The sequence below is a fragment of the Lepidochelys kempii genome, chromosome 1 (genome assembly GCF_965140285.1).
Source record: "Lepidochelys kempii isolate rLepKem1 chromosome 1, rLepKem1.hap1, whole genome shotgun sequence".
In the NCBI taxonomy this organism is placed as follows: domain Eukaryota; kingdom Metazoa; phylum Chordata; order Testudines; family Cheloniidae; genus Lepidochelys; species Lepidochelys kempii.
Genome location: NC_136380.1, coordinates 81,120,914 through 81,144,107, shown reverse-complemented (window position 1 = coordinate 81,144,107; position 23,194 = coordinate 81,120,914). Strand labels below are relative to the sequence as shown.

Below are 23,194 nucleotides of genomic sequence, written 5' to 3'. Positions count from 1 at the left end.
CAGTTACTTATAACTTTGCCAAAAACTTTAACTGAAAAAGTTTGCACTGAAATTTTTCATGCTGGTTGTCTCCTTGGGCTGATTTTTTAATCTCTCTCTCTCTCTCTGTCACAAACAAACAAACAAACAAACACACACACACACACACACACACACATACTTTTTTCTTCTTTTTTTGAAAATTTCTGCCAAAATGTTCAGTCATCCCTGAAAACGAGGTTGGAGAAAACCACATTTTTTCCCTAAATTAAAAAACTTCTGGTGACCTTTTATGTGAAAAGCTTTGCAGCAGGGACTTGAAGTTTGCCAGGGGGATGGCCTTCATGACAGGGATGTGCCTTTTGCTGATCCTGTGACAGCCTGACCAAACTTAGCCAAGATATAAGCCTTTGAAAAAGGCTGTTCTTTGAGATGTTCTGGGCATGCAGATCCCACTTGCACAATTGTTTGCAAGTTCAAATAGTAGTGTCCAGATTGGGTTGTGCATGCACCCTCCATGCCCTCACACTCTCTTTCATATGCATAAAGGGCAGTGTGAACCCATTCACCCTCAGTTCCTTCACCACCCAGAGTCCCACAAAGAGTCTGTGAGCTGTGGAGATGGAGGGTGGGTCACGGAATCCATGTGCATAGGCCACCTTGAAGAACAACAGTTACTGTTTGTTTCTTCTTCTTCTTCATGTTCTTCTGCATGTGGCTCCCACTTATGATGTTTAACTAGCAGTTTAGTATGTAAGGTAAGAGCTCATTTGAGTAGATCATTTGATGCATCCGATGAAGTGAGCTGTAGCTCACGAAAGCTTATGCTCAAATAAATTGGTTAGTCTCTAAGGTGCCACAAGTCCTCCTTTTCATTTGAGTAGAGACTGTAGAACTGCTCCCAAATTGACCATGCGCTCTAGACGCTGATGCTGGAGAATAATGGTTGACAAAGGTGTGCACAGAGGACCATGTCACTGTTCTACAGATTTTGATGACTGGAACTCTGCTGAGGCAGCATGGGTCCTTGTAGTCCCAATGAGCAGTCACTTGAACTGGAAGCTGTAGTTTATTGATAAGGTATGAAATCTTGTTATAGTCCACAATCCATTTAGACAGTCATTGCCATACTGTATGCACTGCTGTATGAAATAAGGAATTTAGGGGATTTTCTGAATGGTCTTGGACTATTAAGATAGTGTAAGAGGGACCTTCTGAATTGAGTGTATGTAACTTTGTCTCATTAGGGGATAAGTGAGACCTTGGGAAAAATATTGGTAAGTGTATATATTGAGTCATATGAAAATTTAAAACAATCTTTGGGATAAATCTAGGGCAAGGTCATGTAGTTACTCTGTGCATGTGGAAAATCATATATGGGGGCATTAGGCATGAGTGCTTGAATCTTGCTTACTCTGTGTGCAGAAATGATTGCTACCAAAAATGCAATTTTAATTGATAAATGTAGGAAACAAGAAGCCCGGGGTTAAATGGAGGTTCCATTAGCGAAGAAAGGACTAAGCTTAAGTCCGATGAAGGAGGCATTTCTTTTTTCATTGGAAACATGTATAGCAACCTCTTAAGAAAGCTTTTGATCTTGGATGGGAAAACACCAAACACCTTTGAACAGGAGGATGAAAAGTCAAAATTGCAGCTTGGTGAACTTTGAGCAAGATAAAGGGAAGTCTCAGCAGTTTCAACAATAAAAGTTATTCCAGAATTCAGTGAATTTATGCCTGTAATGGATCAGATTTTTTAGTTTTCACCTCTAAGGAAAAACGCTTCTACTTAGCTGTGTGCATTTTCCTGGTCAAAGGTTTTTTACACTCCACAATAATCCTCTGGACCTCAGCAGACCGCTCTTATCCAGTGATGTTAACCCAAGAGTCTCCATGGTGTAAACTGAAGAGATATTAGATATGGATGTATGTGCCTGGAGTCCTGAATTATTATATCCAGTAGGAAAGGAAGAGTTATAACTCAGGGATGGGATACCAGAACTGGTGAGGTCATGCTGCAGCCAACAGGATCATTTGAGCCTTGTATTGACTCACTTTCCTTAGAATCCTGGGGATAATGGGAAAGGGAGGGAACACATACACTAGGTGTTCTGATCAGATCAGGAGATTAGAAATGCACCCACTAATAAATCACTGTCAGATCTACATGGTGACTGATGCACCATTCCCGAAGTCAAATGGCTTATTGACAGAGGAATCTGACTTTGCCTTCCTTGTTGGAGGGTAAAATTGAGGTAGAATTGTTCATCAAAATCTCTGCATTGCCTGGTTTTTCCAAGAGGAGTAGAAATAATTTCCAAGCAAATCAGTCAGCTACAACATGTTTCTGTGAGTTGATCCATCTGCAAAAGTCCATAGACAGAGAGTCTTGAATTGGCCCAGAGGTGCACCCCAGCCCCTTGTGGATGCATTGGTGACCAGCATCTGGGTGGGAGATACCGGGAAAGAAAGGTATCCCCCAGAAAACATTGCCCAGTTCTAGCCACCAATGAAAAGACAAAAGGATTGATCAAGGAATTGTGACTTAACGGTTCATGCTGTGGATGTTTGGATGGTAAACTGACCTAACTCAGTATTGCAGAGGTCTTGGTCTCAATCTGGCGTAAAGTATCACATCAGTGCATGAGATCATCTGACATAGTTTCAGACAAGTTCTTATCAGTGTTTTTGGATACGATTGAAGCAATGAAGTTAGGTGCAATAAATTCTGAAATCTTTCTTGAGAAAGGTAAGGCTTTGCCGTTTTGGAGTCCAGGAGAGTGCTGATGAATTCTACGGACTGAGATGGAATTAACTGAAATTTCTTTAGCTTGATCTTCAGACACAATTTTGAGAACAGACACAGAATTTATTTTACTGAGTTCATGACCTGCTGAGCTTAACTGTCGCAGAATAACCAATCAATCATTGATATGGGGGACAAATAAACATACTGATGATGCAAATGTGTGGTCACCACTAAGGGGCACTTTTTAAGAACTGAAAGAGCTGTTCAAGACCAAACAGAAGGACACTGTACTGACAGTGGTTGTCCAGTACTGTGAATTTGAGAAACATCCATCACACAGGCCATATCGCTACAAGTAAATATGCATTCTGCAAATTGAGGATAGTGAACCAGTCCATGGGATGTAACGAGATTACTATGGATGCAAGTGCCACCATTTGCAATTTTGGATTGGTCATATAGGTGTTGAGGAGTTGCCACTGCCCCATTTTCTTTGGTATCAGAAATCAAGGGGAACAAAATACTTTCCCCCTGAAGAGAACTTAGTTCTTTATTGCACTCAGTTCCAACAGACTGTATCACTTGTTGCATGAGACTTACGAGAAATTGGTCCTTGAAAAGAGATGGGGAAGGTGGGTTGGGGAGAGGTGTGGTATGGAATAGCAGGGCAAACCCATGTTGGATGATTTGCAAGACCCAGTGATCTGATGTTACTGGACTCCAGGCAACCCTGAAGGAAGAGAGGTGGGAACCAAAGGGCGGGGAAGGGGGGGAATGAAGGTACACGTCCACATAATTCAGTGAAGTATCCATGACCAAAGTATCAAAATTGTTGTTTCTGTGATTGAGATGGTTGGGTTGAAGATAAAGAGATTGTCTCTCTTTAGGAGCTCTGCCTTTTCCTAGGTTTCAGAGTAACAGCCGTGTTAGTCTGTATTCGCAAAAAGAAAAGGAGTACTTGTGGCACCTGAGAGACTAACCAATTTATTTGAGCATGAGCTTTCGTGAGCTACAGCTCACTTCATCGGATGCATACTGTGGAAACTGCAGAAGACATTATATACACAGAGACCATGAAACAATACCTCCTCCCACCGCACTGTCCTGCTGGTAATAGCTTATCTAAAGTGATCATCAAGTTGGGCCATTTCCAGCACAAATCCAGGTTTTCTCACCCTCCGCGCCCCCCACCCCCACAAACTCACTCTCCTGCTGGTAATAGCCCATCCAAAGTGACCACTCTCTTTAAAATGTGTATGATAATCAAGGTGGGCCATTTCCAGCACAAATACAGGTTTTCTCACCCCCCACCCCCTTGTTTAAAAAAAAAATCACATCCAAAGTGACCACTCTCCCTACAATGTGCAAATACTCACCAACAACCACATACCACACAACAGAACCACTAACCCAGGAACCTATCCTTGCAACAAAGCCTGTTGCCAACTGTGCCCACATATCTATTCAGGGGACACCATCAAAGGGCCTAATAACATCAGCCACACTATCAGAGGCTCGTTCACCTGCACATCCACCAGTGTGATATATGCCATTATGTGCCAGCAATGCCCCTCTGCCATGTACATTGGTCAAACTGGACAGTCTCTATGTAAAAGAATAAATGGACACAAATCAGATGTCAAGAATTATAACATTCATAAACCAGTCGGAGAACACTTCAATCTCTCTGGTCACGCAATCACAGACATGAAGGTCGCTATCTTACAACAAAAAAACTTCAAATCCAGACTCCAGCGAGAAACTGCTGAATTGGAATTCATTTGCAAATTGGATACTATTAATTTAGGCTTAAATAGAGACTGGGAGTGGCTAAGTCATTATGCAAGGTAGCCTATTTCCCCTTGTTTTTTTCTACCCCCCTCCACCCCCGACATTCTGGTTAAACTTGGATTTATGCTGGAAATGGCCCACCTTGATTATCATGCACATTGTAAGGAGAGTGGTCAGTTTGGATGAGCTATTGCCAACAGGAGAGTGAGTTTGTGTGTGTGTGTTTTTTTGAAACAAGGGGGTGGGGGGTGAGAAAACCTGTATTTGTGCTGGAAATGGCCCACCTTGATTTTCATACACATTGTGAGGAGAGTGGTCACTTTGGATAAGCTATTACCAGCAGGAGAGTGAGTTTGTGTGTGTGGGGGGGGGGGGGGGGGGGGAGGGGCGGAGGGTGAGAAAACCTGGATTTGTGCTGGAAATGGCCCAACTTGATGATCACTTTAGATAAGCTATTACCAGCAGGACAGTGGGGTGGGAGGAGGTATTGTTTCATGGTCTCAGTGTATATAATGTCTTCTGCAGTTTCCACAGTATGCATCCAATGAAGTGAGCTGTAGCTCACGAAAGCTCATGCTCAAATAAATTGGTTAGTCTCTAAGGTGCCACAAGTACTCCTTTTCGTTTTGCCTTTTCCTAAACTGATCTGGCTGTTTCTGATGATATGAAGAAGTAGATGACTGGAATCTCTGTCAAGAAATATACTGAGGTTTATATATAGAAATATATATCTTCTCAAACTTGGAGTGTAAAGCCCCAATGATCAGAGGGTAGCCTGATCCTCTTCAGAAGAGCAATGTCTTGTCTGTCTTTAGATTGAACAGGCCCTTTCCATGAAATGGTAAGTCCTGCAGTAACAGCCCCAACTGGAGGGTCAGTCTAGGAATTCTTTGAACTTGGGGCTGTGTGGGAAGTGGCTCATATGGTGCCACATTCATCCCCGGCACTGACTTATCCAATGCCACCTTAGGCAGTTACCTGATAACTGTGATTCTGCCTCTCTCTTCCACGGAATGACCCTCCTATACAATGGGTATGACCTGAATCCTGGCAAGTGAGGGTCCAGCATAAAAGCTGGTGCCTGTACCAAAATGGATACAGCTAATTAACTGGACTAACTATATTAAATCTGAATAAAAACTGTTTTTATTTTAGCCAACAGGCTAACAGAAAAAATTAAAATAACTAAATAAGGAGTATTTACAAAGAAGAAAACACTGAGCAACTATGTTAAGGAGGACACTAGATTATGTTCTAACTATGTTGGAGGTAGCTAGAAAGAACTGAATGGGGGTCATGCTACCCCTTTATGCCTGGACACTACTTTTTGAACTCCTGTGCAGGGGGTGCTACTGCAACTTCACTATAAGTGGGAGCCACATACACAGGAACTTGAAGAAGAAAATCACAGTTCACACATGCTCAGTAGAGAGACTAAGATTTTAGGAGCTAAATCCCTTAAACATTCCATCCACACTGGGTATGCTCTCACCTGGGGCTAAGCAGGACTTTCCCTGCAATTGCAACTCTGGGCTGTGCTGGAGCTGGGCAACCGAACTGGGAGCAGGAAGACTGTCTCTCCTGTGTTTTCAGTATCCCCGCTACTAATGCCCCAGTAGTGAGGAAAAGAAAGCTCCCTGATTCAAATAAAGAAGGGACAAGATCCAGACTGGTGCAGGGGAGGGGGAGGAGACTGAGACAAAGAGCCTGGTGGGGATGGGGGGGAGAAGGGGAGAAGAGAAGACTGGGATTGCAGGTGTGTGCGCGCACGTGTGTGTGTGTGTGTGTATGATAAGAAAACTGGAAGTGGGAGTTGGGGTAGAGGGGAAGTGGAACTGAGAGCTGTGAGGGGTCAGAGGTGATGGACCAGAGTGAAGCCTAGTTGCTGGGGGAGAACTGGGACAGGTTGTGCAAAGAGACTGGTATTAGGAACTGGGCGGAGAAATAAGGGGGAACTGGGAGTGGGTGAGGAGGAAGCCTGAGATAGGCAGCACAGAGGGGAAGACTAGGACTGCTTGGCAAGGACTCAAAGTTAGGAAATGTCAGTATTAAGGTTGCCTGTACAATCTTATTTCTGTCCTTTTGTGCATATGCATTCTGATTAAATCATCACATTCTTTTCCACATCACCACAAGTAAATTTGCCATTTTACATCTAGTTTGTTACTGAGCTGTTTACTTTCTAGGCTTCTCTTCTTCACTTTAAATGATCTCTTGCAATAATGCCCAAAGTCACTTCTGATATCTGTGGTAACAGGACTGCAGTGCAGTCTTATTGCAGTCTTAGAATCATAGAATATCAGGTTTGGAAGGGACCTCAGGAGGACATCTAGTCCAACCCCCTGCTCAAAAGCAGGACCAATCCTCAATTAAATCATCCCAGGCAGGGCTTTGTCAAGCCTGACCTTAAAAACTTCTAAGGAAGGAGATTCCACCACCTCCCTAGGCAACGCATTTCAGTGTTTCACCACCCTCATAGTGAAAAAGTTTTTCCTAATATCCAACCTAAACCTCCCCCACTGCAACTTGAGACCATTACTCCTTGTCCTGTCCTCTTCTACCACTGAGAATAGTCTAGAACCATCCTCTCTGGAACCACCTCTCAGGTAGTTGAAAGCAGCTATCAAATCCCCCCTCATTCTTCTCTTCTGCAGACTAAACAATCCCAGTTCCCTCAGCCTCTCCTCATAAGTCATGTGTTCCAGATCCCTAATCATTTTTGTTGCCCTTCGCTGGATGCTTTCCAATTTTTCCACATCCTTCTTGTAGTGTGGGGCCCAAAACTGGAAATAGTACTCCAGATGAGGCCTCACCAATGTCAAATAGAGGGGGACGATCACGTCCCTCGATCTGCTCGCTATGCCCCTACTTATACATCCCAAAATGCCATTGGCCTTCTTGGCAACAAGGGCACACTGCTGACTCATATCCAGCTTCTCGTCCACTGTCACCCCTAGGTCCTTTTCCGCAGAACTGCCGCCTAGCCATTCGGTCCCTAGTCTGTAGCTGTGCATTGGATTCTTCCGTCCTAAGTGCAGGACCCTGCACTTATCCTTATTGAACCTCATCAGATTTCTTTTGGCCCAATCCTCCAATTTGTCTAGGTCCCTCTGTATCCTATCCCTGCCCTCCAGCGTATCTACCACTCCTCCCAGTTTAGTATCATCTGCAAATTTGCTGAGAGTGCAATCCACACCATCCTCCAGATCATTTATGAAGATATTGAACAAAACCGGCCCCAGGACCGACCCCTGGGGCACTCCACTTGACACCGGCTGCCAACTAGACATGGAGCCATTGATCACTACCCGTTGAGCCCGACAATCTAGCCAACTTTCTACCCACCTTATAGTGCATTCATCCAGCCCGTACTTCTTTAACTTGCTGACAAGAATACTGTGGGAGACCGTGTCAAAAGCTTTGCTAAAGTCAAGAAACAATACATCCACTGCTTTCCCTTCATCCACAGAACCAGTAATCTCATCATAGAAGGCGATTAGATTAGTCAGGCATGACCTTCCCTTGGTGAATCCATGCTGACTGTTCCTGATCACTTTCCTCTCCTCTAAGTGCTTCAGGATTGATTCTTTGAGGACCTGCTCCATGATTTTTCCGGGGACTGAAGTGAGGCTGACTGGCCTGTAGTTCCCAGGATCCCCCTTCTTCCCTTTTTTAAAGTTTGGTACTAAATTAGCCTTTTTCCAGTCATCCGGGACTTCCCCCATTCGCCACGAGTTTTCAAAGATAATGGCCAATGGCTCTGCAATCACAGCCGCCAGTTCCTTTAGCACTCTCGGATGCAACTCGTCTGGCCCCATGGACTTGTGCACATCCAGCTTTTCTAAATAGTCCCTAACCACCTCTTTCTCCACAGAGGGCTGGCCATCTATTCCCCATGTTGTGATGCCCAGCGCAGCAGTCTGGGAGCTGACCTTGTTAGTGAAGGCAGAGGCAAAAAAAGCATTGAGTACATTAGCTTTTTCCACATCCTCTGTCACTAGGTTGCCTCCCTCATTCATTAAGGGGCCCACACTTTCCTTGGCTTTCTTCTTGTTGCCAACATACCTGAAGAAACCTTTTTTGTTACTCTTAACATCTCTCGCTAGCTGCAGCTCCAGGTGCGATTTGGCCCTCCTGATTTCATTCCTACATGCCCGAGCAATATTTTTATACTCTTCCCTGGTAATATGTCCAACCTTCCACTTCTTGTAAGCTTCTTTTTTATGTTTAAGATCCGCTAGGATTTCACCGTTAAGCCAAGCTGGTCGCCTGCCATATTTACTATTCTTTCGACACATCGGGATGGTTTGTCTCTGTAACCTCAACAGGGTTTCCTTGAAATACAGCCAGCTCTCCTGGACTCCTTTCCCCTTCATGTTAGCCCCCCAGGGGATCCTACCCATCCGTTCCCTGAGGGAGTCGAAGTCTGCTTTCCTGAAGTCCAGGGTCCGTATCCTGCTGCTTACCTTTCTTCCCTGTGTCAGGATCCTGAACTCAACCAACTCATGGTCACTGCCTCCCAGATTCCCATCCACTTTTGCTTCCCCTACTAATTCTTCCCAGTTTGTGAGCAGCAGGTCAAGAAAAGCTCCCCCCCTCGTTGGCTCCTCTAGCACTTGCACCAGGAAATTGTCCCCTACGCTTTCCAAAAACTTCCTGGATTGTCTATGCACCGCTGTATTGCTCTCCCAGCAGATATCAGGAAAATTAAAGTCACCCATGAGAACCAGGGCGTGCAATCTAGTAGCTTCTGCGAGCTGCCGGAAGAAAGCCTCTTATTGACACATTGAGCCTAACTTGACAGTCCTCACTCAGGCAAAACTCTCACTGAAGGCAAAAGAGTTTTGCCTGAGTATGGACTGCAGTTTCAAGACCTGTGTGTGCTTCCTCCTCCTTAGAGTAATAGTTTACCTGATTTTAGCACATGTAGTTAGGAAATATTTACTTTAAGCTCCTGTCAGAGAGATAAAAAACATCTTGCTGTAACTTCTTCTGAAGATTGGGAAAATGGTTTGTTTGAGATCCTCGTAAAATGAATCCATATCACTATGTCCTGCAGTGTGTCAGGAAATAAACTTCAAACACTGCTTAATGCACAAACAATAATAAAAAGTGGTTATAGAAACATAGCCAAGTCCCACATAGTTTTGTGGGAGATGCGAGGAAGGGAAGATTAAAAAAGGCATACCCACCCTCAAACAAAACAAAAAGAACTGCCCATGATAACCATAATCTTTGAGATAACTGTCTGTGGATGCATGGATCCACCCTATCTGCCCTCTTTCCACATTCCTTTGCAGTCCCATGGCAGGTCCTGGATTTAGTGGAAGGAACTGAGTGGTGGTTAGGGCCGTACCCTTTATAGCCTTCAGTGTATGTGCACTGCCATCTCACACTGCTAACTAGAAGGTTTGGCGCTTGCACGCCAAAGACATGTTGTTAGGATAGAGATATTCAGGCCTGTCTGCAAAGGCCTGTACTTTAAGAATTTAGGTGTATTCTTATCACTTGGCTAGTTAGAGGTATAAAAGAAAGAATCAAAATGACTGTCTGCCAGTGTAAGGTCCTTCTCTTACTGTGACAGTCTGAGGCCCTGTTCTTAGGCTAAGGCCTTTGGCTAAGCGACAGAGGCAGCCATAAGCTGGGAAGCGACTGGTCACATCCTCACATTCCAAAGTAGTCACATTGAAAGAAGGTGCTATTGGGCTGTTAGGAATACAATCCTGTCCTGATAGTGCCTATCACCTCCAGAGAAAGGGAAGAGCCTAGAAGATGTAAAAAGAAATTGAGGTTGATAGTTTTCTGTCTGGTAAGAACTCACTTATCAATAGACACAGCTGGGAAACTCTTATGTCTTTATAGATGTAGTTGTGAAATCCTCACTTCTGTATTGTTTTGTCATTATAGTTCCCACTTTGCTATTGTTTATTGGTATGGTCTCTGTCTGGTTCTGTGATTGTTTCTCTCTGCTGTATAATTAATTTTGCTGGGTGTAAACTAATTAAGGTGGTGGGATATCATTGGTTATCTAATCATGTTACAATATGTTAGGATTGGTTAGTTAAATTTCAGTAGAATGATTGGTTAAGGTATAGCTCAGAATATTACTATATAAATTAGGGGCAAACAGGAAGTAAGTTGGGATTCGAAAATAAGGAAAAAGGAACTTGTATTTAAGCTTGCTGGAAGTTCACCCCAATAAACATTGAATTGTTTGCACCTTCGGACTTCGGGTATTGTTGCTCTCTGTTCATGCGAGAAGGACCAGGGAAGTGGGAGAGTGAAGGAATAAGCTCTCTAACACACGTTCACATTCAGTGTGAAGCCAGGCAGGAAAAACACAGTTACCATGGAAAGTAACTGTTCTTTTCAATATTCAGTTAACTATGGGTTTTGCTGAAGATCCAAACTTCACATCATTCTATCACAGAAATCAAAGATATGTTTAAAGGATATACTAAGAAGAAGTAAGCTGCTACAATATATGAAAAGTAGTTTAGAAATAGACAAGTATCTTTTAGAATTAGGGGTAAAATTCTAAAAATGCCCTCCTATCTACGCATGCAATCCTGATGAAATCATCAGAAGTTGAATGTATGAATGTGAAGGCAGAATTTGACCTTGGTCAAATTTATATCTCCTTAGTTTGACTGTCTACTGCTTCTGAACTCCTATGGCCAGACACCAGCTCCATTTTGCCTGCTTTGCACCAGAGAGATAACACAAGCATGTGGGAAGTTGGCTTAATTGGCTGCCAGAGGATTCCTCACAGCCTGGGAGAATCCTGAGGCGGTGTCAGACTGGTGTACCAGCTCACCTCCTGAGAGGCTAACATGTCTCTTTGATGTTCAGTTGCCATTATGGCCTCATAAAGGTGATTGCCCTTCCAGGAGGTTTGGCTCCAATCCATCCCTAGCCCAATCGCAGCCCTGTCTCTTAGCACCAAATAATAGGTAAAATATCCAAAAGCATCAAAATGACTTAGGAGCCTAAGTCCCATTTTCCAAAATGGAAGTCATTGACACTCAGATGCCTAAGTCACTATTGAAAATGAGACTCAAAAGCATTCACATGTTTTGAAAATTTTACCCATTATCTGCTGGTGCAATTTAGAACAGCGCTGAGGCTACTAAAAGCTGTGCTTTGGACTGGTCTGGCACCTGAGAGCCTCTGGAACGGGGTGTGTTTCACCATTTTTACCACCCCCACCCCACTGATCTGTGCTGAGCACAGAAGGGCTAGTCCCATGGATCTGGTCTTTGTTGTCTGATGATCACCCATAGTTAGGATGAAAGCACAAAGAGACTTTTTTTAGATGTCAGAAACATTCATAAACGTCAGGTACAGCTAAGGGGCATGTGGGAATCAGTGTTTCATTTTCATTTAGGTGTAGGTGTTTTTGGACTGTAGGAGGACTATGCAATAAAGGTTTTATAACCAGAGAGAATTTGGCTGTAGGTTGACATGCTGATAGGGGATTACACTTTTTTTTTAAAAAAAAAAAACAACCACCACCTTATACTACTCAATTTAGGAACTCTATTCTACAGGCGACATGCATGGTAAAAACAACAAACCCTTTTGCTGATTCTGGTAGTAGATTAGAAGCTACTAGTGTACCTTTAATTATAGAATCTTCGGATAAATTGACATACTTAAAAAATAACTAGTGCTCTTGTTTATCTAGTAGGATTTTTCCTACATACAATAGATCATTTTTAGTAGAAAAATGGCATGTGCATTTATTGTAAGGTCTTATATAATTTACTGTAAAATTATTTTTTGGTTGAGAAAAAGTTTAATCTCTCCATAAAGGCTTGTTTGGCTGTAACCGACTTTTATTTCTTCTATGGTACTACCGCTTAGCACAACAGAGTGACTATTGTATGATTCTTTACTGTCATAATAGCTACAATTAGTAATTGATTAAATTATTGATTAAATTGAGCAAACCCATCACATATGCAGCATAAAGGTTGCAAAAATCAAACCCAGGAAATTCCAAATATTTTAGTTGTTTTCTGCAAGCAACAGTGAAAACACAGATGGGGTGGGCAGCCCACTGTGAGAGGCTTAATTAAAACTAACAAGCAGCACGTGGGATCCAGCAGTTGTGTCAACCCACACCAGACTGGTGGACAGTGAGGGAGGGAAACTATGCCAGGCTGTAGCACTATAAAACTCCCCCCACCCCCCCACCACCACCTTTACTCCAGTGAGTGGATTCCCCTTACAGAAGTGCTGTCATACATTAACGGCTAACCAAGAACAGTGAGAAAATTCACTGGGAAAAAATTAACCCTTCAGTCTTAAGTGAACAAACATTCTTTGGCTGGTGGAGTAGGAGACATGGTGAATGAAACACTGACAAGGTAGGGGGGAACCCTTCTGGAATCACTGTGTCTCTATATACAGGTGGTCATGTGGCATTTGCTCTGATTAATTAACAGCTATCAGCTGTTAATCAACTCACTCAATATTCTTTTTTGCTAGGGTAAGAAGCAAGAGCTTCCAAGGACAGAGCAATGCCGTCCTTGTGTTGAGGTTTCCCCAAGGCCCTTGCTGGTGTAGAGTTAGCAACTGACAATACGTCGGTAGGTGTCACTTGGACTGGAAACTGCAGAGGATGATTTTGGTACCTCTTACTGATACTTTTGGTTCTCTTTGGGTCCCCTGGCTGGCTCCCTTATTTCAGGGCTGCCTTTCTTTAGGATATTTTTCCTTCCAGGGAAAGTACCTGGGCTTTTGATAGGCTCAAAAAGTCTCAAGAGCTTTCTCAGCCTCCATAAACTACTCTTTGAAGAGGTGAGCTCTTGTTGCTGTTGGAACAGGAGGAAAACAGAGCTTAAATTACAAAACTTTGGGACATTTTCTGTCCAGGAGTCACTGTAGCAAGTAGAAAAGGAGTGCTTGTGGCACCTTAGAGACTAACAAATTTATTTGAGCATAAGCTTTCGTGAGCTATAGCTCACTTCATCGGATGCATTCAGTGGAAAAGACAGTGGCGAGATTTATATACATAGAGAACGTGAAACAATGGGTGTTACCATATACACGGTAACGAAAGTGATCACTTACGGTGAGCTATTACCAGCAGGATAGTGGGGAGGAAAAAAACCTTTTGTAGTGATAATCAAGGTGGGCCATTTCCAGCAGTTGACAAGAACGTCTGAGGAACAGTGGGGAGGAGGGAGTGGAATAAACATGGGGAAATAGTTTTACTTTGTGTAATAACCCATCGACTCTCAGTCTTTATTCAAGCCTAAGTTAATTGTATCCAGTTTGCAAATTAATTCCAATTCAGCAGCCTCTCATTGGAGTTTGTTTCTGAAGTTTTTTTGTTGAAGAATTGCCACTTTTAGGTCTGTAACCGAGTGACCAAAGAGATTGAAGTGTTCTCCGACTGGTTTTTGAATGTTATAATTCTTGACGTCTGATTTGTGTCCATTTATTCTTTTACGTAAAGACTGTCCAGTTTGACCAATGTACATGGCAGAGGGGCATTGCTGGCACATGCTGGCATATATCACATTGGTAGATGGGCAGGTGAACGTGCCTCTGATAGTGTGGCTGATGTGATTAGGCCCTATGATGGTGTCCCCTAAATAGATATGTGGATACAGTTGGCAACAGGCTTTGTTGCAAGGATAGGTTCCTGGTTCCACTGAATGCATCCGATGAAGTGAGCTGTAGCTCACGAAAGCTTACGCTCAAATAAATGGGTTAGTCTCTAAGGTGCCACAAGTCCTCCTGTTCTTTTTGCGAATACAGACTAACACGGCTGCTACTCTGAAACCTGTAGCAAGTAGGACTATCTCTACACATGACACCTTCTTTCCTCCTCATGTTCACACACTAGCTGGTGGGAATGGTTTTCTTGCTCACATACTGTGTAGGGCCATATTCTGGTCTCATTTACACTTGCATTTTGATGGAGCAGCTCCACTGAAGTCCGTTACTCTACAGGGCCGTCACCTGCTCTTATGTGAAAACACAACGGTTCCCATGCTCTTCTATATGCAAAGCATAACCTTCTATGCCAAGGAACTTATCCAGTAGTAAAAAATAACATATTGTATATGACAAAGAAAAAAGGAATTAAAATGAATTATTGAAATGAAACAGAGTGCAAACAACGACATATTTCACAATAGTCTCAACTTGTATGCGAAAGTTCATGAAATTCTGTCTTGGCTTTTATTACATTATTTTCTTGCTTTAAACCAGAGAAATATTTCCCCCACCTTTTGGGAATATATATTTATATTTTCCCACATGCAGCCTGCTTCTGACTTACTAATTATTTTTCTTCATGATTTTTAGACAGCTTGTACTTTCCTCAACATTATAGAAAGTTCCAGCCGTTAAAATTGTTACGACAACACATAGTTTTTCCTAAAGTATGCTACTATGCTATAGTCAGTATCAGTGTTCTGTTTCTAACTTGGCTAAAGCCACTATTTTGACCTTCAGTTCTTATAGTCCTAGTAAATAATGTTATATTTCAGGTCTTTCAGGGCTAGATGAATATGCAGCATTGGCTGTCATATAACTGTACTGCTCCCTCCATTGTTCTCAGTTTAAAGTAAATGTAATTTAGAATATGAAATAATGTAGAAATGTGAGCAATTGTGTCCAGCGCTTGTCTTTTGTAATCTTCTGACGATATGATACATTGGGGTAAATGCAGTGTGATTCATGGAGAGCTTGGTACTGGAAACTGTATGACTAAATGCCTTTTCAGCGTGCAGTAAATATACCCTTTCACATTTATGTATTTTGCAAGAGTACAAAGGAAAATTCCTACATTTGCCACTGATGCTCTGAGTACATATAGTAACAGTGTAAAAAATATATGAAGTATTTTTTATGACCTCACACCAAACCTGGAATGAGATCACCATGCTTTACAGATGTTGTAAACCCCTGGAAGGCTGGGTGATTTCTGTCCATATCTTAATTCATCACTGGTTATTCTCTGTTCACCAAAGGAAGTTTTGCACCTTTATTCAGAGCCATGAATGAATTAGGTCCTGGATACTTTACAGATTGTATCTCCATCTATGAAGCACTAAAAAGTTGCATATCTTTTGGAACAATATAGGCCTCAAAGCCCAAAGACATTCTTGTTTAAGGTTGTACAGCTGTGAAACAAACTTCCAGAAGAGACCGGACAAATCCAGAGTCAAAACTCCTCTAGGAACTTCTGCAACTCTCTTTGGTAACACTTTTCCATCATAATCAAAATAACAAAAATCATCCCTCTTTCCTCTCAATTAAGTCCAGTAGTGATCTCTTTAGTTTACAGGGGAGGCACTCAGATACTACAGTGGTGGGTGGTAATACAAAATTTTGAAAGACAGATATTAGGCTATGCTTTCCATCTTCACCAGGTAGCATAGGCAAGAAATAAACTCTGGTATATTGCTTTCCCAGCTCCTGTCTAAGGGCTCATTCCAACTTCTATTGATCAACTGAATGATTCCCATTAGCTTCAATGTGAGCTTTATTGGCTGCTAAATCGAAAGCAGGTGATGACCTTTCCACTTACAAGGTACTTGAATGTATCTGCGTGAATCTGCTCCCCTACTCAGAAAATCCTGCTGACCTTTACATGTAGGTCTCTAAGTCCCCTTGTGAGTATGAATTAAAATGTCACATCCTGTCTCAGATAGGGGGACACATTCACCCTCAACAAACCCAAACACAGGATCAAATTCCTGCTCCACCTCTCTAATAATTTCATAGGTCTACTGTTCTTATGCAGTATGACAGATTGAAACTATTCCTTCAAGGTCACTAAAGTTCAATAGATCCTTAATCTAATAGCAAAGATGAATTTTTACAGTGGACTGTAACAGCTTCTTCCAGCTCACCAGGCAAAAAAGTGTCCTTTAAAATAATGTCTTAATGGGTATTTTATCTGGTAAACATGTTTTTATGTCTTTATTAAATTTCCATGCACAACAGTTTTGACTAAATTCTTTTCATGTGGGAGCACAGCTGCAGAAATTCTTAATTCTTCCATTAATTTAAATGCACATTATCCCACCCAAAGGATGCATTAAAGGTCCAATTTCAGCCAACAGTACTAACTCTCAGGAGTCTTCAAGGATATACAGCAGTGGTAGGCAACGTGCGCTGCTTCCGGCAGCTCTCATTGGCCAGGAACAGTGAACTGGGAGCTGCGGGCGACCGTGCCTGTGGACAGTCAATGTAAACATTGTCTCACAGCCCGCCAGTGGATTTCCCTGACTGGCTGTGTGTGGCCCACAGGCTGCAGGTTGACCACCACTGATATATAGCCACTGAGGCTGCTCCCAATTCAAAGGAGAAAGTACCTCTAGTAGGCCCTGATCTGAAACGTGTGTGTAGGTGGACTGCAGCACTAGTGTGGAGCCTCACTAAAATCAAGGGAGCTCCAGATACATGGTCTCCTGAAGAAGAGCTCTGTGTAAAGCTTGAAAGCTTGTCTCCCTCACCAGCAGAAGTTGGTCAGTAAAAGAGATTACCTCACCCACCTTGTCTCTGTGTAAGTACCAGCAATCGTGGCCATGCCTTTAGATGGTGGGCCTCAGAAGCCATGGCTACCTGTTCTTTTTGTTGCAGTTTCACTTTAAAGCTTTACTGAAAAGGTGGTAATGAAAGAAATACAGAAGTGTGGGGGCCAAATTTTCCTGTTACAGGTTAAAGCACCTGTGTAATGAGAGGAGAAAAAAACTCCAGGAAAGAATGATTGCATTAGAGGTCAGCCCTTCTGTCCTCTGTATGCTCTCTACTATTATATTTTAGGGAGCAAAATGGCTCAGCATGATCACCTCTTTAAGAGGAGCTGACTGGATAAAAATAGTTTCCCATTAATAGACAGCTCATTGAGACTCTTAAGAAGAAAGTAGTGAAAAACAGCCTGCAATATGACTTCATTTTTGGCATCTGACTGAGTTCTAGGATCCCGTAAAGCTACTAACAGCTTCCTGCCCGACACTCATGGAAAGGCTTGATATAGTGTAAGCTGTAAACACTACCCAGTGGGGAACTCAAGCATAATGTTTTGTTTGATTAAACGTTAACTGCAAGGAGATGCTCACTGTGGACTTTCAGAATGTTGAATATCTAAACTGGATACCCTTTGCTGACAGCAATAAGACACTGAAGCTTTACATCACTCCAGCAGCGTAAAGGGACCTATAAATGGAAATATACTGAATTTCACCCACTTTAAATCCCCTTTCCATCGCTAAAAAGGTGTCAAGTGGCCTGACTGCACATGAGAATCAGGACCTGAAAAAAGATCTACAAAGAATGTGCCTGATTGTCCTCTCACTTATACCAGTGTAAATCAAAAATAATTCCACAAAAATCAATGAAGTTAAACCAGGGTAAAAGTGTGTATGAAATCGGAATGAGGGACAATATGTTCATATTTAGTAAAATGTTTTATGAAATTACAAAGTGTCTTTTTATGCTGTGTTATAATTATGTCTAAGATTTGCTTGTATTTGACATAGAGTATAATTGATTTTGTTTTTTATCTTACAACATTTTAAAATAAGATCTGGGAGACTTTAATAGGGTGGCAATAGTACAGTCCAATAACGTGAACTCTGTTGTATAGATACTTTTGGCAGCTGGCAGACCTGATAAGATACAATGGAGCAAAGCTTCCTTGCTGAGTATCTTAGCAGAGGATGGAGAGCGGACTGGGACAGGACATGGAGAGCCAAGGAGGGGTTATTTAGAAGCGAGAACCATGGAGTGGGACTGGCTGGAGAGCAAGGGAATACTGGGCCTTGGAGTTGGTCTGACTGTGAGCACTGGAGCCAGGGTAAAGGGTTTTTACAACCTGCTGTCAGAAAAATGGATATGATTCATTTTGACTTTGGAGTTATTGTGAACGTTTTGTTACAGGCAGAGTTAAGATTATTGAGGGTTGGCTATTGGTACCATATTTGATCAGGAATCTCTATGTATAAAGTAGAAATTAAGGTTGGTGTCAGAATTTTATTATACATTTATGTAGTGATTTCCACAGCTTTTTTTGTGTGGACTTCTGTTGTTATTGATACGTTTCATAGTACATTGTCTCTTAAGTTGCATTTAGCAACCTTAATTGTAACTTAATTACATTTTTGTTCAGGAATCCATTAGTAGTGCAAATGTTTTTTGTATTTGCAGTTTGTTGCTTCACTCTCTGATATGCTTTTCTGTGGGGATAGTTGGTGGGGAAAAGGGCAAGCTCACAATCCCTAGAATGACTAGTGTTTGCCATTCATAGTTCTAACTATGCAATAGAATAATAAAATAAATACATTAATTAGAAACCCAACAGCTTATATTGCTATTCTAAGACTCCACCAGAAATCAAACACTCCCACTCATACTGCTACCCTTGGATAAGATTTTTATAATCAGAAGTGATTAAAAGTCTGTGCCCTGGTGCTGGCCAACCTCATTGTGTACTTTGCACCATTGAAAACCCAGGGTAAGTTTTCAGCATCATAGAAAATTGTGTGCCAGGTACATAAATCTGACTTCTATCAAGCCTCATTCCTCGAACACTTTAGAAGACCACATTAAATAGACAGGATTTCTATTACTACACACTGAATGAGGCAGGGGATAATTGAATCCTATCTTAGGTAGGGCCTGATCCAAGTGCCTTTGAAGTCACTGGAAGGGCTCCTATTGACTTCCATAAAAGTTGGGAATGTGGTATGTCCTTGACTGATATGCATGTTCACTCTGCAGCTAATGCATATGTAGCTCAGCTGTTTTCACCAGAACTGTCAAATAAGCACATAATATAAATGAATTTCAGTTTTCTGCCACCAACTGTGTTTATTTAAAATTGTTCAAAGGTTGCAACATTTTTCTTTGTAATAAGGAAAGTGCATTTATTCATCCTCCCTACAGTCAAAAGTGATGGACCCCATTTTCTCAGTTTTTGCCAAAATATTCATCTCCTCTATTATTGCAGAGATAAATTCTTCACCAGCTGCGATGGTATGTTCAGTGAATGGGTCTGCTGCGAATTTCTGCTTCTATTTTGCATACTGATCTGGTAAGTCAGATATTAGTCCTGATTTTTAATTTGTTCTGCAGCCTCATGGTATGTGCTTCTTTGAGACAGCGTGCACCACATTTACAAACTTTTTGTGATTTTCAAAAGCATTCCTTTGAACTTTCTTACAGAAGCATCAAAGTTGTTGGTGAAGCCCTTCCATTCCACTTTCTTCAAATTAAATTGATACTGGAATGTTATTGAGTTTGGCGTTGTGGCTACATTGATCTGGATGGGGATGGGCTGATGTTGCAAATGTGGAATTGGTCTAGGTTTATTATATGAACAAGCTATGTTGTTGCTGACAAATGCCAGATCAGGGTTGTAGCCCCATTTCCATCGGGTGATGTTATAGGAACTGGGAAGCTTGGGTTGTGAATTAAGCTCAGGTGGTGTGTAAGATCTTAAGCAGTGAGGCTCAAGCACACCACCTGAGCCTCACTACTGAAGATATTACACGACAAATTTTGAAAGACCTCCATAAACTGATTCTTGACCCTCAAAATACTTTATGTTCTTGCTTTGATGGTGCTAAAGTTATGTCAGGGTGTAAAGGAGATCTACAAATGCTTTTACAAGAGAAATAAAATAAGCAAATATCTTACACACACTGCTTGAATCACCATTTACATCTGGTGGTTACTCACATGTGTGACAAGAACTCTGCAGTGACAGATACGTTCTCAAATTGTAATGCAAATTTTTTCACAGGCATGAAGTGAGTATAAGGCTGGCACCTGCATAGAAACAAGATGGACTGGTCACCTGAAAACCTTGAAAATAATCCTTAGGAATTTGGAAGCGATTCAGAGTGTTGTGTTAAACTTTGATATGGCATTGATATGACTTGATATGGCAATCTCTCCACTGAAGCAAGAGAGCTACTGGAAGTTACAGAATCATCCACATTCTTCTTCTTAGGTGAAGTTATGAGAATGATTTTGAAAGTTTTTGCTCCCGTGAATAATTACCTTCAAAAGGAACTAAAGCAGTTTGCTAAAGGAACTGAATTGACTACTGTTGCCTGTGAAGAACTTCAACAAAGAGAGATGTTTGAAGGTTTTTTCTCAGAGATTTCAACCACCCACCCCTGTTTTGAAAGATACACGTGATGAAGCATCAACATTAAGATGTGCCACCAAAAGGGCCAATGTATTTCCCCAAAATTTCAAGATTTCATAAGCACTGAACACTTACGAGGATCCCAAAGTGTAAATGAGCTCAGTGGTCCCAGATTTACCTTGAATTGATAGATAAAACCAGTGGTGAATTGCAAAGGAGATTTTCTGAGAAGAACTCCAAGTTATACAAAAACTTGTCAGCAATCTATTCCACCAGCAATCTTCTTGAAATTGGAATCAGTGTGTGCTTTGTTTGGCTTGCTTGGATTAGATATTGAGAAGGTGAAAGATGAAATGGCTATATTTAAACCACTGACAGGTAAGAGAAATTGCAAAGAATTTACAGACATTCTAGATGCTTCCAAGGAATTAAAGGAGGCTTTCCCATGTATTTTTTGAAACTTATATAGTACTCTTGTTGTTTGAAGCATTGATTAACTGCAGCTTGTGAGAATTTCATTTCTTTGTTTGAAAAATAATGTATCCACCCAAAGGATGAGCATGACCCATGAAAGAAAGCGAAACCTAATTCTCCTATCATATGAAAGTGATTTGACTTCAAAAATGAACCTGGATGTCTTTGTAGAAGAATTCAGATGCCATTATCCAAGAATACTTTAACTTTAATTTAATGAACAGTTTTTACATTACACAGCATTTTCATGTTAAGATCTATACTTTATATTTCTGAATCTTTGAATACTGGAATATTTCTTATACTGAACAATCATAGAATCATAGAACTGAAAGGGACCTCAAGAGGTCATCTAGCCCAGTCCCCTTCACTCATGGCAGGACTAAATATTATCTAGACCATTCCTGATAGGTGTTTTTTCTAACCTGTTCTTAAAAATCTCCAATGATGGAGATTCCACAACCTCCGTAGGAAATTTATTCCAGTGCTTAATCATTCTGACAATTAGGAGTATTTTCCTAATGTCCCACCTAAACTTCCCTTGCTGCAATTTAAACCCATTGCTTCTTGTCCTATCCTCAGAGGTTAAGAATAATTTTTCTCCCTCCTCCTTGTAACAACCTTTTATGTACTTGAAAACTATTATCATGTCCCCTCTTAGTCTTCTCTTTTCTAGACTAAACAAACCCAGTTTTTTCAGTCTTACCTCATAGGTCATATTTTCTACACCTTTAATAATTTTTGTTGCTCTTCTCTGGACTTTCTCCAATTTGTCCACATCTTTCCTGAAATGTGGTGCTCAGAACTGGACACAATACTTCAGTTGAGGCCTAATCAGTGTGGAGTAGAGCAGAAGAATTACTTCTCATGTCTTACTTACAACACTCCTGGTAATACAACCCAGAATGATGTTTGCTTTTTTTTGCAACAGTGTTACACTGTTGACTCCGATTTAGTGCATGGTCCACTCTGACCCCCAGATCCCTTACCGCAATATTCCTTCTTACGCAGTCATTTCCCATTTTGTATGTATGCAACTGATTGTTCCTTCCTAAGTGGAGTACTTTGCATTTGTCCTCATTGAATTTCATCCTATTTGCTTCAGACCATTTCTCCAGTTTGACCAGATCATTTTGAATTTTAATCCTATCCTCCAAAGCACTTGCAACCCCTCCCAGCTTGATATTGTCCGCAAACTTTATGTGTACTCTCTATACCATTATCTAAATCATTGATGAATTCATCATTGATTAATACAATCACATATGTATGGTATTTTTTAATTTAGTAAAAAGATAGTTAAAAAAGGGTTCTTACTGAAACTGCATTTTTCACTATGTACCTGAACTTCTGAAGGCAAGCACAATTGCCTCTTTCCCACCTCATCTCACCTCACCTCATGTAAATGTCTAAGCATCTGAACCCCAGGCTTAGTGAGTTCCATTCAGTTGAGGGTGACTTCCTCAGTCAGGACAGGCTCAGCACAGTTTTGCTGCCCTTTACTAATACAGTAAGGATAACAACATTTCATTACCCCTGCATTCAAAGAAGTATTTCAGTTACTATCCCAACTTTGCTTCTCAGTGGCACTCCAGCTCATTTCTCCCTGGTATTGCTGATGTCCGATGATATATTTTAAATAGATGTCCCTCAGCCTCCTGATGGCATCTGATACCATGAGTTGACACATCAGTTGCATGTAGTGCTGACTGATTCCGCATTCCCACAACACTTGCTCATTACTCAGGTCCCATGCGCCTAGGGCTCTGATGATCAGCGCGTGTGTTTGAAACTTGTAACCCTTAGCTCTCAAGGCATCGGCCAGAGGGGCATATTTCTCCACCTTTCAAGCTGGGTCATCAAAGAAGCTCATAGTCCTGTTCTCAAAGGGAACTGTGACGTCCGCTGTTAGAGGGCTTATTTCTTCACCCGCTTATTTCCCTGGTCCTTCTTGCATGAACAGAGAGCAACAATACCCAAAGTCAAAAGGTGCAAACAATTCAATGTTTATAGGGGTGAACTTCCAGCAAGCATGATTCCAGTTTCCTTCCTCAGTGTCCTCCTTCCCAGCTCTGACAC

The 23,194-nt window shown here is 41.6% G+C and overlaps 1 long non-coding RNA gene across 1 annotated transcript in view; it reads left to right on the top strand.

Moving 5' to 3' along the window:
- The first annotated feature begins 12,860 nt into the window (after positions 1-12,860).
- The window catches only part of LOC144930111 (uncharacterized), a 48,218-nt gene continuing 37,884 nt past the window's right edge, over positions 12,861-23,194 (top strand). The window contains exons 1-2 of the long non-coding RNA XR_013635196.1: positions 12,861-12,890; positions 19,496-19,579. This is a non-coding gene — a long non-coding RNA (uncharacterized LOC144930111). The remainder of the gene's footprint in view (positions 12,891-19,495; positions 19,580-23,194) is intronic.